Here is a 16,778-nt window from a genome sequence, read left to right as displayed (position 1 = left end):
GAGCTTTGTCACGTCGACCAAAAGAAGCCTGATGCCTGCAATGCTCTGCCCAGGGCTGTGCCAGGCCTCTCCTTCTCGCTGAATCTGGGAACGACCTGCGAGCTAGACAGGAATGTGCCCTTTTACAAACAAAAACAAAAAACCAAATCTCAAAGATTTTAAGAGACTGACGGTCAAGGTCACAAATTAGAAAGATATAGAACTGGCAGTGATATCTAGGCCCAGAGAGTCCACGGTCGGGGTCTTACATTCACACTTCCGCTGCCTCTGCAGCGGATTCCTGAATCTGCTCACGTGGGCAGGGTACTGGTAGTCTGATGTCTATCCTGAATATGGCATGACTGGGGAGGGCCCGCACACCAGCTTCCACTCACTTCTTAAAGCCCAACTTCCCCCTCTGGGTGGGGAAAATCTTCAGCAGCAGCTGAGGGTTCTCTCACATTTGCTATAGTCCAGTGTTTTTTTTTTTTTTTTTTTTTTTTTTAGCTCGTTTGAGCTTTCCAGCAATCCCATAGGCAATGGTCTATTTTATCCTCACTTTACAGGTGAGGAGAACAAGGTACAAAGGAAAGCGATTTGCTAGTCAGTGGCGGAGTTGGGATCAGGAGTGCAGGCAGGCGGCATGGTGCGGAGTCGCTGGGCTGTCACTTCGAGCAAACGACGATGGCCCTGAAACCAGGGTGGGAAGCAGGTGATACCAGCCATTACGGAATCTGGGGTGGTTCTTCACCTCTTAGACCTTGCTTTTATTTCCCGCCCGTAAGGAGTGACTGAGAGGGTTGTGTAGGTTGCCAGTTTTGGTCCCTGGTCCATGGAGGACGCTCAGCACGTGGCGGTCACCCCCGTCCAGGCCTCCTCGCCAGATGCGTCGCTCACATTTCAGTTGCAGAGAAGAGAATCAATGCACGTCGTGGAAACAAGAAGCATTTTTTTCCGTCTTGTTTTGTTTCCCGAAGTGGTACTAGCGGCCTGCAGAACTGTTGAGAAGGCTGGGGAAGCAGACTCGAGGTTGACCATTTGAGAACGAGTCCCAGATCTAGAGTGCAGAACTGAAGCCACCCTGAATTAGAGGCCACCACTGCTTCCACCAGCCGCAGGCCACATCTGCCCTGATCCACGCCAGCAAGTGGATGGCCGGCACCCCACTTTCTGACACCCCTGAAGCTAGAGGTGCCAGGACTGCTGTGGAGGAGCTAAATGGCTGCAAGGCCAAGCTTATCAATAGGGAGGGCCAACAGAAGTACTGCTTTCCCTTACTTCCACTTTCCTAATCATACTTGCTTGCATCCGATTGGCTGAGATTGAATCACAACTGGAAGCCTCGTTGCAGGGGAGTCTGGGAAGTGTAGCTTTTAGCTTTCTAGCCTCCGCGACTCCAGTAGGCATCTAAGGAGGGTAGAATGGGTGTTGGATACCAATCCAACAGAGTAGGGTGGCCCCCTTACAAGGCTATCTGTAAGATGCTGAATGTTGCTTCTGGGTAGACGTGCTAAACACGCCTGCTGTGACTCCCTTCTCTCATCTCCTCCAGAAAACACCTTCTTTGAATTTCACGTGCTAAGTGGAGCGGGCAACTCTAGACAGAGGTTCTGGCTACCCTTTGCCACTGACATGGTGTGACATTGAGCATGCTTCCTCTTTGGTAAACGAGGGGGCTGGCCAAGGCTTCTCATCACACTTAGCAACCTCTAAATTTATAAGAAACAGACTCACATGTGATCACTTCATTCCAGAGCAACATTGGAGAAATAACATATTTCTTCTCAATATCAACGTTGTCAAAACCGCAGTGTCTGGGTCTGCATGGTTTCTGGTGAAACAGAGGCTGTGAAAACTGCGTCAGAGCAAACGTGGACTTAAATAGATAATAAATCTTGATAGGGACACAGGACTGCTGTATTTGGAGTCGAACCTGTTTACCCTCACCAGATAAAGTTCAGTTTGATGGCTCAGCTTCCCAAACTGGGCCAAGGTTCAGAAATGGAAGGTCTGTAGAATTCATTCCTAAGAAAACAGAAAGTAGAATTAGTAATCTAGAGTGTCAATATTGATGCTGAATTTTACTGTTGGGACCCAGGCCAAAATTGGGCCCTTGGTGTTTGGCTCTGTGGAAGTCAGGTGTGAATTCCTGGTGCCTATTAGCCTGACATTTCAAGGGACTAGAGCCACTTAAAAAAGCTGAATATGCATACGAACGTCGATGTGTAAGGACCAACATTTCGATTCTGTTTAAGAACTCCTAGCAGCCCTGGCTGAAGAGGCCCAAATACACAAAAATGTGATCAGAGGGTTTACACAAGAGCATCCCAGGTCTCACACCAGTTAGCTTCCTTCTGCATTTTACACGAATAAGTCTCTCTTGGGTCTCCAGAAATCCATCCTTGACGGGGCATGCCGCCCCCAGAGCAGGCTTCTCTGGGAATGCACATTTTCTTGGTTGCTTGCGGTATTCACTATTCATTTTATTTTCTTAGCTGAGTTGAGAAGATCCTGAGAACAAGAGGTGAACTTCAAGTTCGCCTAACCCCACTTCCCTGTTGGAGAGAGAGATATTTGGGGAATGAAGTCAAAGCAGGAAAGCCTGGGGGGGGGGGTGGTGGTTCCTGATTGTCATCTGGTCATCAGTCCTGTGTGGTCCCCCCTCACTTTTAGCCACCTGTGCATCCTGCATACGTCCTGGACGTTGTGATTCCGTGAATTAGTCAGTTTCCCCTCATTCCCATCCCGCCCCCCATTCTTTCCTTACTTTCTTAAACAATCCATGTGGTTTCCTTAGAAGATGTCCTAGCGGTCCAGCATCTTGGGCACTTAAGTAGCTTTTGAAGTTGTCTTGCTTAGCTTCACTTGGCTGAGCTCTCTCTCTTTTCCCTCTACCCCCATCCACGCCCACTCACAGAAGTGGATGAGTCTTGGCTGGACCAGGGTTGGGGAGACCTGGAAAAGCGCCAGTAGTTTCTCATCCATGGCAGTGAGGATGCCCAGAGGAGCCAGTGGAGAAGGGGACAGAGCAGGATGTGTAATCTCAAGCCAAAGGAGCTACTGTCAGATTTCGAGGGCAGGAGACTGGCCAGTGAAAGAGGAGAGCAGCTCCGAGGGCGAGACCGGGGTTTTGTCTGGAACAGGATCACTTCTTTACCTGGATCAGAGTGAGTGAGGGCTGCTCAGCTCGGTTCACAGGCCGAGGGTGAATGAATGGCATCTACCGTGATCTTAGCACCTTGTGTGTGCACGTGCGCTCAGAGACCCATAGTGACATGAAGCTTAAGACGCTGTCCTTAGTGATGGTTTCCTATCCACTTGGAAGCACGCGAAGAGCCTGTGTAACACAACAGGCTGTGTATTAAGTGCTAAATTATTGTGGACAGAGAACTAGACTGGTGAAGAGGATGCCCAGTTCTTACCATCTGTCTGCTCCTTAAGTCGGCTGTGGGGGCCAAAGTCTGCTATTCTGCAATGTGAAGGGATGTGCCTGAAAAATGAAAAAAAAAAAAACCTTAAAAAAATTACAAATGCAATAATACAGATACAGGAGTGTGCACAGAACACGTGAATTTCCACAAAGTAAGAGCTGGCATTTGTGGTGCCAACTTCACCCAGGCTAAGCAGTTGCATAATGCCAGCACCCAGAGGCCGCCTTCGAGCCCCCTCCCGATTATTTTCTCTCGGGGCCGTCACTGTGATCTCTATAGTTTCCAGTCCCTTTCAGCTCTAACAGGGAGTGACTCTAGACGTAACCACTGTGGACAGAAGGTCTCCACAGGCCTGGCTGAAGCTATTAAAAACAGGAACTCTGTGTTATATAGGTTCTTTTAAATAGTTTTGCAATAATGAGTATTTTGGGCCCAGATTGTGTGGGGACCATCGGAATTCTAATTTTTTTTTTTTTTAACAACTGAGCACGATAAACCAAGTTTCTGTATCTTCTCTCCTCTATGTACTTGGCACCGTGGTTCTAAATCTGTACTGTGGGTCAGACAATCCTTGCTTTCATCCCGAAGCTCACTATCGAGTATAGAGCTGTTTTTTAATTCTGGAGGTGCAGAACTGGCTGGGCGGGTACATCGTGGCACTAAGCTGCTCCTTGGGACTGCCCAGTTGTGATTCGGCTTGTGTACTTACGCCCGTAAAAGGTTTTTTCGAGCACAGAAAAAGGGCAAATGCCATGATTAAATGCGCACACACACACACACACACACACACCCAGAAAGCACGGCCACTAGCATAATACCACACGACGCACCCACTCAAAAGATGTTTGCAAAAGGAAATGGATTTGAAAAGTCTTCGAATGGAAAAAATGTGGCTGGATAGTGTTCAGAGACAAACGAGTACACGAGGTTTTACTGAAAAGCTGGTTTCCAGCAAGGCTTAGGATCGTTTTGCTGTGGCTTTCGCCGTATTAGAGGTTTCTAACCTCTTTCGGTTGGTGACGCAGTTGGAACTTCTGACGCGTCACTGGGGAGCGAGTGTCCTTGTCTCTTTCCACATGCCCCCCCCCCCCCCGCTCGGCCCCTGCTGGATCGTGCCAGCCCGCACGCCCCCTGCCTCAGCCTCGGAGCGGAGCCGCCCGCAGGCTCGCACTCCGGTACCCACGTCCCCCCGCCGCCCGTGCCGTCTCCCCTTTCCAGCTGTCTCCACTTCTGCCCACCAGTCGGGAGCAAGGTCATGGCTAGTCTGAGCCACAGCCTTCTCGCTGGGAAAATGTTGGAGAAGACGGCGCGAGGCGTTTTCTTCGAAGCGCAGAGACAAGGCGCCGCCGTTGAGCCGAAGTGCTCACTTCATTTCCTCCTGCTGGGGTCTAAATCGTTCTCGCCACAGGGCACCGTTCGCTGGCGTGGGTCTCCGGTGTGCTGGAGGAGATTGCTCCTTTGTGTGGTTTCAGGAGTGGGGTGGTCCTCGGCTTTTAAATCTGTCCCCTTTTCTCTGTCCCACCTCCCTGGTCACAGTGACCAAAGCCCATGTGCTCAGTTCATTCCTAGGGGCTGTGAAAGGTTTAGGTCCTCAGGAGTTTCTTAATAAGAGGCCTACATTCAAGCCTTTATGAACTCATGCCGAGTAGAGATCAGAGACCCAGTGAGGAGCTGTGAAGAGGGGCGACAGATGACCAAGGACCACTTTGCTTTTTGGCAGCTGTGTGGAAGGCCGAATGTCAGCGTTGCATCCTGCAAAAGGGGACATCCTGCTTCCGGGTAAGCGCTGGTTACCGACGGACGTGGTCCCCCAACAGGCTGAGGATTCACTGACAGTGGGACCGAGGCCTCGGGAAGGCGTGACCAAGATGCTAGTGACAATCAGTGTGGTGCTTACTTACTACTGGCGATTTCCTGCCCATTTCCTGCCTGGTGCTTCCATTTCTCTGTGGCGGGAAAGAAGGCACGTTTCCGAACCGGCATAGTCCCAGGTACAGACGAAGAGCTGTAGGGACACACCAAAGCTTGTCCAGTTTCCTTGCCTTGCACAGAAGAGGGTGCCTCCCTCACAGGGGCTGCAGAATCTGGGAATTCATCAAGCCCTGTAACCTGATGGGCCTGGGCCTTTAGATTGTTAGCAGAAGGAAAGCAAAGTGGTTTTTGAATGTGTGTCCATGCAAGACTGCAAATGAAAATACAGAGTGAAACTTGATCAAACCTGGCATTCCTCTCTCAGGCTTCCTCGGGGCGGAGGAGATGGCTACAGACTGGAAAATGTAATTTCAAGGGGGCCTGGCGAGAGACAGCAATAAAGACCAGCTTGTTTCATAGCACGGTTTGATGGGGGAAAGGCTTAGGAAGCGTCTTCATGGATGAAACGAGAGATGGTTCTAGAGGACGGAGCCTGATAACAGGGAGGCGGCCGAGCTCGCGATGGGAGAAGTCATGCTTCTTTAATTTGTTGGAATTTACGAAGGCTTCGCTGTAACTGCAGCAAAGCAAAGATCTTTTTATCGGTGCCGATGAATCAGATGAAGAAAAGGCTGCTGTTAGTTGTCAAAAGCGCACTGCCATACCGGCGGATGGTTAACAGCCGGCTCTGGGGGGCGGGGCGCAGAGCAGCCCTGAGCTTCTGCTGCGTTTGCCCGATGGCTGCGGTATAAATGCTGTCACGGTGGCTGAGTGCGAGGCACCAACGTGGCACCACTGAATACGGAGAGACACAGAATGAGGTCTCCCTCGGGAGCTGGTACGAGCCAGCCTACACAACCCCGTCGGTTGTTTCTCTGGCCTTGATGTGGGGTGAGGGTGGGGGGTGGGTTGGGGTGGGGGGAGCCGCTGGCCTGGTTGTCCTGCCTCGGATGGCAGCTAACATCCTGCTTCAGGAAGGCGGGCCGGCCTGTTGTTGGTGGCACAGGACGAGGGCTGGGGAGGAGAGCCAGATGCAGGCTGCTCTGGCCCGAAACTGGGATTTAAAATTCTAATGTTTTTAAACGATTCCTGAGGAATCCAGAATGCTTCAGAGGAATTCCAGTAAGCCCAGAGGATTCTGAACAAAACACGATGCGGACAGCAAAAGAATATTGAGTCTTTAGGGGAAAGTGCCCATTACTTGAAGCGAATGCTTTTTAATGATGTGTGAGCTGACCCTGGGTAGCGGGATCAACGGGGGTCACGGGGTCATCCTCCTTGTAGCTGGTGAAGACTGCTCAGAGAGGCACGGCTGTTGCTTCCCTTGGAGCTCCTCTGTGCACTCCATATGTCTTGCATTTTTTAAAAGACCAGACCTGAATTAAAATGTTCTGCCCCATTATCCCTAAAAGTACAATCATACTTGTCAGACCGAGCATGCGATGTTTAGTCCACTTGTGAAGCACCTCATCTTTGAGTGTAGGGTTTCAGTTCTTGGGGCCCAGGAGCAGCCCCTGCCCCCTCACCCGAAACCCTGGGAAAGAAGGTGCCAAGTGTGAGTCCCTTGACCCTTCTGTGGAGCAGTCCTAAATTTCGATTCAACACGGGTTTCTGTAAATAATGAGTGAATAAATAATCAAAGTCTCAAATACAAACACATATTCCCCCCTCGTAAGAAAAACTTAAAAAAAAAAAAAACTATGAAAAGGAAAATCTGCTGCTTAACGGTTTATTCCTACTTGCTTTTTCCCTCTAATTTATCCCACGCTTCGTGGACACTTAGGTCTTTCAACTCAAAAGACTGGAAAGCTCGGAAGCCCATTATGTAATTAATTCTACGTGTATTTATTGCTAAGCACCGGTAAGGCAAGACCCAGTTTCCCTCCCCTCAAGATACTCATTATCTAATAAGGAATGCAGTGTTTGGAAGGAGTTGGAACTTAGGCCAGACGGCGGTGGGGGGAGCTGCGGGCAGTGTTTGATCGGGGGCATGGCGCAGTCAGAGCTGTGCCCTTAGAAGGCAGTGTGAGGAAGGTGGGTTGGGAAGAGAGACCTGTGTTTCAGGAGAGAGGTCACCGCAGTCCAAGCAGGTAGAGATAGTGGGAAGCAGGGAGAAGGAAGGAGGGATGAAGAGAAACATACGTGTTAAGAAGAGTTGTTTTGAGGGCAGGATAATGAGCTCAACCGAGCTGTCAAGCTGGAGAAGAAATAGGACAAAACTGATATATTCTCCATGGGTTTCTGGTGTGTATCTGCACCTCTTATGATCAGAGACACTGACAGCTTTGCTTCCAGACTGAGTTTTCAAGGATGTTTGTCTGGTGAACAGCCTTGGAAGATAGAGATGGCGTTTTCTTCTGGAGCAGAAGATAAATTTGTTTGCTGTCCAACAAAATAAAGATAACATCTAGCTCGAAGGTCAGTTAGCTTTTCTTGTAGCACATTGTAAAAATGAAGCTCACACTGCCTGCCGTGCCGTGAGCAATAATGTTCCTGGTCTCTGGCCCAGGGGTCTCGTGTCTCTTCCAGCATTCATGAATCCATGGCAGGCTGGTAAGTTGGTTGCAGGTAGGGAAAAACCTTAGGCCCTCTTTAGAATCTTAGTTCTCGACACATGGAAATAGACATTTAGATCTAGGTAGTCTTTAGACATCATTTTTTCAGTTTTCTTGTATTAGACATGAAACCGAGGACCAAGGTGACTAGTTTTAGGACCCAGAGCAAGTTTGTGGTCAAGATGAAACTTTGTCCTAAGCGCACCCACCTCCTTCCCTAGGGCTTTCTTCACTGTTGCGTGTTGTGCTTGGCTTAATGTGTAAGAAGCGTTTCTGTGGATGATAATAGCAGCTAAATTCATTGAGCCCTATACCGCTCTATCCAGGTGTGCTAAGGGCTTTGCAAGCCCTGATCATCTTATTTGAACCTCTCCTATTATTACCTCTAGTTTAGAGAAGAGGAAACTGAGGCATGGCACGCAGAGGTTAACGGCTGGATCTGCACCCGAGCAGTCTGGTTCCAGCATCCACGGCCTACACCGCCTCAGGCTGGTCGAAACGAAAGTCGCTTTTTGGAAGCGGGCATAGGAAAATTTTCGAAGTTTATATTTCCATTGGATGGGTCCTGAAAAGAGAGGAAGGTCTAAAACGTGTTTTGATCACGAGAGTCTTGATGACTCACTGGGATTATTTTTGTTTATAAATGTTCATTTCATCTCTGATCTACTGCTGAGTTGAGAAAAACACATGTCAATAAGATGACAAAGAATATCATCTGTTGAGAGAGAGAAGGGAAAAGGAACACAGGCCGGCGGGGACAATTCTCTCACGTGAAAAGGAATAGAAATGCACTTTTGTTTTGAGTAATACCCATCATGTCGTGGGCTCTTACTACTTGCCAGGGACCATGCTAAGCACCCATGCGCATTATCTCATATGAACCCCCGTGCCTCTGTGGGTTACGTCTTTGTATCACGTCCATTTTACAGATGAAGAAATTGAAGGCCAGAGAGGTAAAGTCTCTCAGGAGGTGGATGGTATAACCCAGGATTAATGCCAGGCAGCACCCCTTCAGCTCCCATGCTCTCAGCACTGCCTTGGCTGTGTCATCAGGGAAGGCTCCATGGAGGAGGTGGCAGACTTCGAGTATGGGAGAGGGGAGGGCATCCTCAGTGAAGGAAAGGCACGGAGAGCTCTCGGCTTCTATGTGGGGTAGTGGGAGAGAGAGTTGGAGTGACAAAGCTAGATCAGATTATGGAGAGTCTTGAACGAGACGCTGAGAGGAGCTCGAGATGGTTTTTGAGGAGGAAGAGTGAAGAGGCAATGCTGTTGTTCAAGACGTCGCGAAGTGGCAAGAAGACGAAGCCCTGCACCAGATCCCAGGACGGCCGCGGGAGGCTGGAAAGGAAGGGACGTGGGCTCAGTCCTGCCTCCCTCCCTCCCTCCCTCCTTTATTCCTGTCTGCGGAGCGGCAGTTTCGGGTTCCTTATCTGGTGATTATATTTGTTTGTGGCCCTTAACATGGTTTAAAATACTTCAGTCTAGACTATGAATGTGTGGACTGGATAGTTGTAATAACGCTCTGGACAACCAGTGGTTCGACTTAAGGTACACCTGAGGTCATCAGCTAGTGTTTGAGACATCATCGCGAAGGATGCTCTCCCAGGTAGCTACTGCAGGCTTTGGCTGTCTTGACCTGCAAGCAAAAGCAGGGACTTTTGTTACTCATGTAACAGATGAGGGAAGTTACTTCCCACTGGTGTTCGTGTGTAGGGGTGTGTGTGGGGATTGGCCTTCGGTGTAAAATCCACATCTTCCCACCGCATGTTCAGGTGGAAGACTGTACGAGGTGTCTAACCACCTGTGCCCCTTGCAATGGTGCCCCAGGCTTGATTCTGAACTGGCCCAGCCCAGCCAGTGTTTTGCAGGATTCTTGCTGCCTGCGTACCAGGCTTGAACATTGTGACATTGACCTTGAGTGACATTGACCTTTCTTGCCAGTGCGATTGCAGCGCCCAAGAGGAGGACGGCTGAGACTTCCTAAAATTTACAGAACAGGTTTTTTGGCGACCATTTTTGTGCCAGTTTACTAATAAATGTTTGTTTCTGGGGCAGAATTCAGTCTGAAACTAGCTTTCGTTGTAACTTAAAAGAGATGCTGGGAGGAGACATAGCCCCATCTACATTTAATTCTTGGAGGAACCTTAACAGTTTCACCCAAAAGAACCTAATAATTGGGAGTAGCCCAACTGACATGTCAGTTTGCCACTCTCCCATATGAAGTAGAGAGCCCTAACATCTTCCTATCACAGACGAGGAAACTGAGACACAGAAACGGGCCTCGCTTGCCCAAGGCCACACAGCTGGGAAATGCCACTTCCAACAGCCAAAATGTCACCTTCACTTGACCTGCTAAAGCAAAACGTATCATCTGTCATTCCTTCCTTGTCATGAAAAAAAATTTGTAGCGGGGAAGGAGTAGAGATTACATATGTGGAGTTTGCTATTTAAAATACGTGACTGTCAAAGACCTGTATTTTTAGAATTCATTGCCGGGGGGCAGATGAAGTTGTGCATAGGCCAGGCCCAGCCCCCCGACTTTTGCTCATCTCTTCCAGCTCTCAGGGATCCAAATATAGTTTTTGACATTGGTACCTTTCCCTCTGGCTTATTCTGATCTTATTTTAAGGGCAAAAAAGAACGCTGAGCTCGGGTTCGGTAAAATTGGAATTCACCTGCCTAGTGTTTTTTTTCTGTAAGCTAATGTTAGTCTCGGTTTCAAGGAGGTAAATTAATTAATGAGACCTCTGTGGTAGATGCCTTCCAAGAGCTAGTCTCCGTTCTTCCTTGGTAAGGCCTAGAGTAGCCGTCCCCAACCATTCTGGCCCCAGGGACCGGTGCTCCTATGGGAACCTAATGCCTGAAGATCTGAGGTGGAGCTGACGCGGTGATGCTAGCGCTGGGGAGCGGCTGCAAATACAGGTGAAGCTTTGCTCGCTCACCTCTGGCTGTGCGGCCCGGTTCCTAAGGCCACAGGCCAGTACTGGTCCACAGCCCAGGGGTTGGGGACCCCTGGTTTAAACTATTTAGGCTTGATCGAAGCCAGCCATGGACATTTCATCCTCCTTTGCCGGTGAGTGGTTTATGGGGGATCGTGTAACCTAGTCCTGGCCATAATATGGGGTTAGTGAGCAATTTGGGGAAAGATTCTCCTTCTAGACAAAAGGTAGGGAGTGATGTGAGGAGAAGGCCTCTGATCCCACCCTGTTCCTTCTTGCATGGATGGGACACTGTCGTGCGAGGCCATGATGTTTGGTGCTTCAGCAGTCATTTTGTGACCATGAGGGGAGACTTGCTGACACGTGAGGAAGGCAGGGCAGAAGAAGGACAGAAAGAGCTGGGGTCTTTGGTGGCATCGCTGAGCTACTTAACCAACCCTGGCAAGGCGGACTTGTTTTGGGAAACTAATTGTTTCAGCCCCTTTTAGTTGAGTACTCTGTCACTTGTAGCTGACAGTATTACTATAGGAATAACTATTAACGAAGAAAACAGGGGAAGGGTGACAAATTCTCCAGCAGAAGAGTTAACCCCAGCATTCGTGAACGATGTGTCTTGAGACCTTGATTCATCTCATATTCCTAAATTAACGGTAAGTCCATAAAATGCCACGAAGTATTACTTAAAAAACTGAAGGGACGCTTTATCCTAATAAGGGATATTGATTTCAAATGACTGAAGAAAAAAAATCACTGGAAAAAAAAAAAAAGAAAGAAAGAAAAAATCCTCCTGGTCCAGCAAGCGACAGGTAGAGCACGCAAACGTCAGCCAGGGCTTGACGCGCATGCAGCTCGGCGGCGCCGCGCGCGCCGGCCACGCCCCGTTGCCCGGTCCGCGCGCCTCCGAGCTGACGTCACGTCCAGGCGCTGACGTCACGTCCAGGCGCTGACGTCACCGTCACGTCCAGGCGCTGACGTCACGTCCAGGCGCCGCGGGCCAGCAAAGAGGCTGCCGTCGGCCGCCAGGTAAAAAAAAACCCGGTTCCTTCAAAGGCTCAGAAAGACGCGTTCTTTCCACTGGCTCTAACGGGGCTGTGTGTCCCCTGCAGGAGTGCGATGCTTCGATTTCGGCCTGAGTCACCTGCCTGGTCTGGGTGCGTGGGGAGAGTCGACTGCACCTGGAAGTCCACAGGCCGAGACCAGGAACTACGGCTTCTCTAGGAGCCGTTGGGGACTGTCATCGGAAGGTAAATGAATGTTGGATGGCAAAAACTGGCAGCGCCCACTCCGCCTCCTCAGATCCTTTAGAAAGTCTGTTTTCTGCTGGAGAATGAGCGCTTTCTCCAACATTCTCATTTTTAAACACATACACACGTATTTTTAAATCCCATCACGAGCATTAGCAGTCGTCTCCCTTTTCAGTGTCATATTTCTTGACATTTTTATATGTGATGAGCAGAGAACGCTCGAGCCAGAAACAGATAGGAGCGCAGAGAGGTCTGCTACGGCCCTTGCCGGCCTCACTGTGCACGTCATCAAGATTCACACCTTGGAAAACGACAAATTAGTGCCGGGCGTGAAGCTTCTGGTTTTGCTCCCAAGCTGTTGGAGGGCTAAGTGTGTGAAGTGACAGGAGCCACAGTGATGGACATTTTGTGTGAGTGACGGAAGCCCTTGGACGGACAGACGGATGGTGGAGTGACTCTGTTTGTGGCTCCAGTGATCACAATTTCGCAGACAACTGCGAAGGCCTCTTCCCTTGACGGCTGTGAGCAGGCCTCGGGTGTGCCTGGGGAGGCGGCTCAAAACCCTCCCAGCGGCTACGGAAGGCGATGGTGTGGCCCACTCTGCTGTGCCTTCTGGAACGTGGGACTCACACCTGGGGGAGGGGAGGGGGTGATGTTATGACATTGACGTAACACAAATAAGCACGTTTTCACTTTAATAGCTATTACGGCACTACTTTGTTTATATTGCGTTAAAAACCCCACAGCTTGCACATCAGGCTTTGATTTCATGGCCGACGCTGCTAAGACTGAAGCGAGCAGCAATCTGGGATCCGCCTGACACAGACCTCGTAGATGTCTGGGGCAGCACCCAGGTGGAAGGTGTACGTGGCGGGAGTTGAGAAGACAGACTACAAAAGGCGGAGGTTTGGAGGACGTGACTCTTCAGGGTCCTCTGACTTTAAAGATGTTAAGTTTGCCGTTGTACACAGCTCCACAAGCATCTCATAGCCGCCGTGCTGCGGAGAGAGCTGTGGGAAGGACGGTGACGGGGATGCTCGGAGCCCTGTCTGGATGGCTGCGGCATTTCCTTGCAGGTGGTAGAAATCATCCACCTTATACAGCCAAGGAGACTGACGCTCAGAGAGGTTAGCAAACCTGCCCAGGTTCGAATACTGATTAGTAGCAGGACTGGCATGCAAATCCAGGTGTGTTGGACCCACGACTAGGGTGGCCAGATTTAGCAAAGACGAATAGAGGATGCCCAGTTAAAACTAAATTTAAGACAATCAAGAAATACATTTTTTAGGTGTATGTATGTCCCGTGCATTATTCCGCTTATACTTGTGCTTAAATGAGTCGTTGCTTATGTGAACTTCAAATCTCGGTGGACATCCTGTGTTTTCATTTGCTACATCTGGCAAGCCTTCTCCCAAACCCCTGTTCTTTCTCCTGCATCCATGGAAGGTTCCACGAAAAAGGTGGCAAATGACATAAAATGCGGCGTGAGGGGAAGGAAATGTCCAGAATAGGCAAAGTTGCAATTTAAAGAGATATTTAAAAATAAAAGTCTTTCCCCGGTGCGTCTGTCAGGGCAACGGCCCCAGCACCCCATTATCTTGGATGCTAAAGGGGGAACTTCTCCAATTTCATGCCCAGATGGGGGAGACGAAGAAGCAGGTTCTTTGACAACCAGGATTATTTTGTCTTTTTTCATCCATTATATTTCGGGAGCTTTCAAGTCTTTAAAGACAACCTCGGGGGCAAGTAGGGATGTCACTTACAATTTTAAGTGTTTGCTATTATGTGAAAGAAAAAGAGGAATTCCAGATATGGAAGACTGCGCGTTCCAGGGCTCCAGCCACTTTAAATACTCTTCAAAGAAAGTGCCAACAAGAATGAGAACGTAGAAGTTTTTTTTTTTTTTAATGTCTCCCTTATTATGTTCTTGCCTTCTTAAGATCTTAACATGCCGGTGTCAGATGCAAGTAGCTTTTTACTATCATCTTGAAACAGAATCAGGAGACATTTACTCCAGAAAAAACGCAGACTACTTTTTCTTGTCCTCTAAGCAGCAGCATGGTTAGCATATGCGCCTGTGCCTTCCCCGCGTTCCTCTGGATTGCGTGCCCTGCCTCTCCAGGTCTTCGCAGTTGGGAAGGTGAGGCGTTCCGCATAAACGCCCGAGTCCCGGGGCAACGTCTCGGGCGGCGTGGCTCACTCTGAGAGGCATGTCTGCCGGCGCCGCGGGGTTTGTGACCGTCAGTGCAGCGCAGTCCGGGCGGGAGTCTAGGGGGCCCCGGTGACGAGGCTGCTTTCCGTCCGTCCGTCCGTCCGTCCGTCCGTCTTGCTCCGTTGCAATGTTCCTTTGCCCCTTGTTTGGAATCGTTTTCCACGGGGGTAAGAGAGCGATGGCTCTTTGAGTCCTGTTCGTGGCTACGTCAACCGGAGGGTCACGCTCAGCTGCTCTCAGTCCTCCTTTCCTCACCCAGAAAGCAGGGGTGGGGATCCGACCTCCCGGGGTCGCTGTGGGCATTGAACTCCGGATGCACGTGCAGCTCGCACTAGTTTCCTGTGGCCGCCTTAACAAGGGGCTACCAACGTGGCGGCTTCGGACTAGGAAAACGCATTCTCCTTCAGTCCTGGAGACTAGACGCCTCACGACCCTGGACAGGCCTTGGCTTGTGGCAGCGTCACTCCAATCTCTGCTTCTGGCTTCATGTGGCCTCTGGGGGTCTTTTTCTGTTCGTTGCCAGGACACCCTCATTGGGCCAGGGCTCACCCTGATGCAGCATGATCTCCTCTTTATCCTAACCTTTTGTTCACCTGCGAAGACGCCGTTTCCAAATGCGGCCCCGTCCTGAGGTTCCTGGCGGACGTGAATTTTTGGGGGACACTGTTGAGCCCGCTCCACGGCTCACAGTGCAGCGCCTGGGCCCTCAAAGAGCGGAGGGAGCTCCGTGCTCCACACGTTCCCTTAGCCGGGGTTTTACGTAACCTCGCGATCCTTTCGAAAGGGAAGGCTATTTACACAAGGCCTCAGAAAATGCCTCCTCGAGTCCCCGGCCAGGCGGTTCCTGCCAGCCGGGCCGTGCCAGATGCTGGGAGCCAAGAGCTGGAAGACAGGAGCCCCAGCCCTCCAAGAGCCCATGGTCTAGTGGAGGAGAGTGACATGTAAACAAGTGATTACAATGCTCCTATTTATGAGGCTGGTGTGCCCCCGGGACTCCGTCCAGAACAATGCTCCCAGGGCTGCTGGCTGCTCGGGCCTCGCCCTCCACCTCTGTGCCTGGCGCTGGCAGGTGACTCACAGGTTACTGTCGATCATCGGGCCCCTCCAGATCCTCGCCTGCTCTCTGGTTTTGGCCTTTACCATCATTGGAAGCGTCTCAGCTGGCTCACTGCTAGTTCATTTTCTTTTTCTTTCTTTTTTTTTCCTGGTGATGGATTTCTACAGCCCTTTTCAAAAGACAAAACAAATTGTTTGTTTAACCTCCACAGGAGTAAGTGGGCCAGGGGTGGCGTGGGAAGGAAAGCGTACTGATTATTCTTGTGGGCAAACCTCCCTGGGTGTTTCCACAGAGATTCTTGACTGACTCACCTCATTGTATTTTCTCCATTACATTAAAAAAGCCTTCTCCCTAGTTCTTCTTTATCTGTCCCCTTTTCTTCTCTTTCTTTTTCCCTCCAACTCCATGCTCTCCCACTATAAAACGTGACCCACGTGGAGCTTCATACGGCTTATTTGGAACTTTTTAGAGATCAGTGGATAGGGCACAGTAGGCACTCGAGATGTCATTTGTGGGCTGACAGATGATGGTTATGTTAGTTACGTGGGGTCAGAGCTCTGTTAGAAGTTCAGGTCTGTTTGGCAAGGCTCGGGAAAAGCAATCTTTTGGGTGGATTCTCAAAAGTACTGATTCTCAAAAGCGGTAAATAGATTGCAATCACCTGGGTGGAAGGCTTTTCTTAGAAATGGAAATGTTCAGTCCCTTGGAGATTCCGATTCCTTAAATCCAAGGGGAGAGCCAGCAGTGGCATGCTTTAGGAGCTCCCCAGGTACCTGACACATAGCCAGGCTTGAAATTCTGGTGTCCTGGGTGTACCCCGGCCCCATTAAATGGGAATCTCTGGCGTGAGGGCCAGGCACCACTACGCTGGGGTTTACAGCCGCCAGGTGATTCCAGTGTTCGCCAAGGCTGCGAACCACACTGCCCATGCTCAGACTTAGGCTGGAGGGCAGGCCCCCAGCAGGTGGTGGCCCCCGGACTCTGGACTCCGAGGCGGCGGCTCTGCAGAGGGGTCTGAAAATGTACGTTTCTGACAGATTTTCGGGTGCTGCTGCCGCTGCCACCGTCACTTGCCTGAGACCACGCCCCGGGAACCACGGCCCTGAAGCCAGGTGGCCCCCTGCAAGGTAACGTGCTGGTCTCGTTTTTCTCCATCTGCTCCTCCACCTTCGCCACCCCCTCCCCGCTTTGCTTCAGTCCGTTCTCGTCAGCTAGGAGACCTTGGCATTTTTTCTGAGCTCGCTGGATGGGAGCTAGCCCTCTGGCTTCCAGGCTGCTTGCTGGAGTCACAGGAAGGGCAGACGGGATTTGCAGAGGAAGAGAGAGGCCCGTTTTTACAGCACGCCTTAATTTTGATTTTCTTTCTCGGCCATCATGCAGGGTATAGAACAATGAATTCTTATGGAGCTAAATTTCCCTACATCTGTTCCCTTGCCACAGAGAAGGCTGG

General features: G+C 50.3%; 1 long non-coding RNA gene across 1 annotated transcript in view; it reads left to right on the top strand.

Moving 5' to 3' along the window:
* The first annotated feature begins 16,369 nt into the window (after window positions 1-16,369).
* Window positions 16,370-16,778, top strand: part of LOC107512999 — a 200,120-nt gene continuing 199,711 nt past the window's right edge. Inside the window, exon 1 of the long non-coding RNA XR_004951443.1 lies at window positions 16,370-16,455. This is a non-coding gene — a long non-coding RNA (uncharacterized LOC107512999). The remainder of the gene's footprint in view (window positions 16,456-16,778) is intronic.

Source organism: Rousettus aegyptiacus, unplaced genomic scaffold (assembly GCF_014176215.1).
Source record: "Rousettus aegyptiacus isolate mRouAeg1 unplaced genomic scaffold, mRouAeg1.p scaffold_m13_p_6, whole genome shotgun sequence".
NCBI classification, from domain to species: domain Eukaryota; kingdom Metazoa; phylum Chordata; class Mammalia; order Chiroptera; family Pteropodidae; genus Rousettus; species Rousettus aegyptiacus.
Note: the sequence above shows the minus strand (reverse complement) of the source record. Positions and strands in the feature narration are given on the sequence as shown.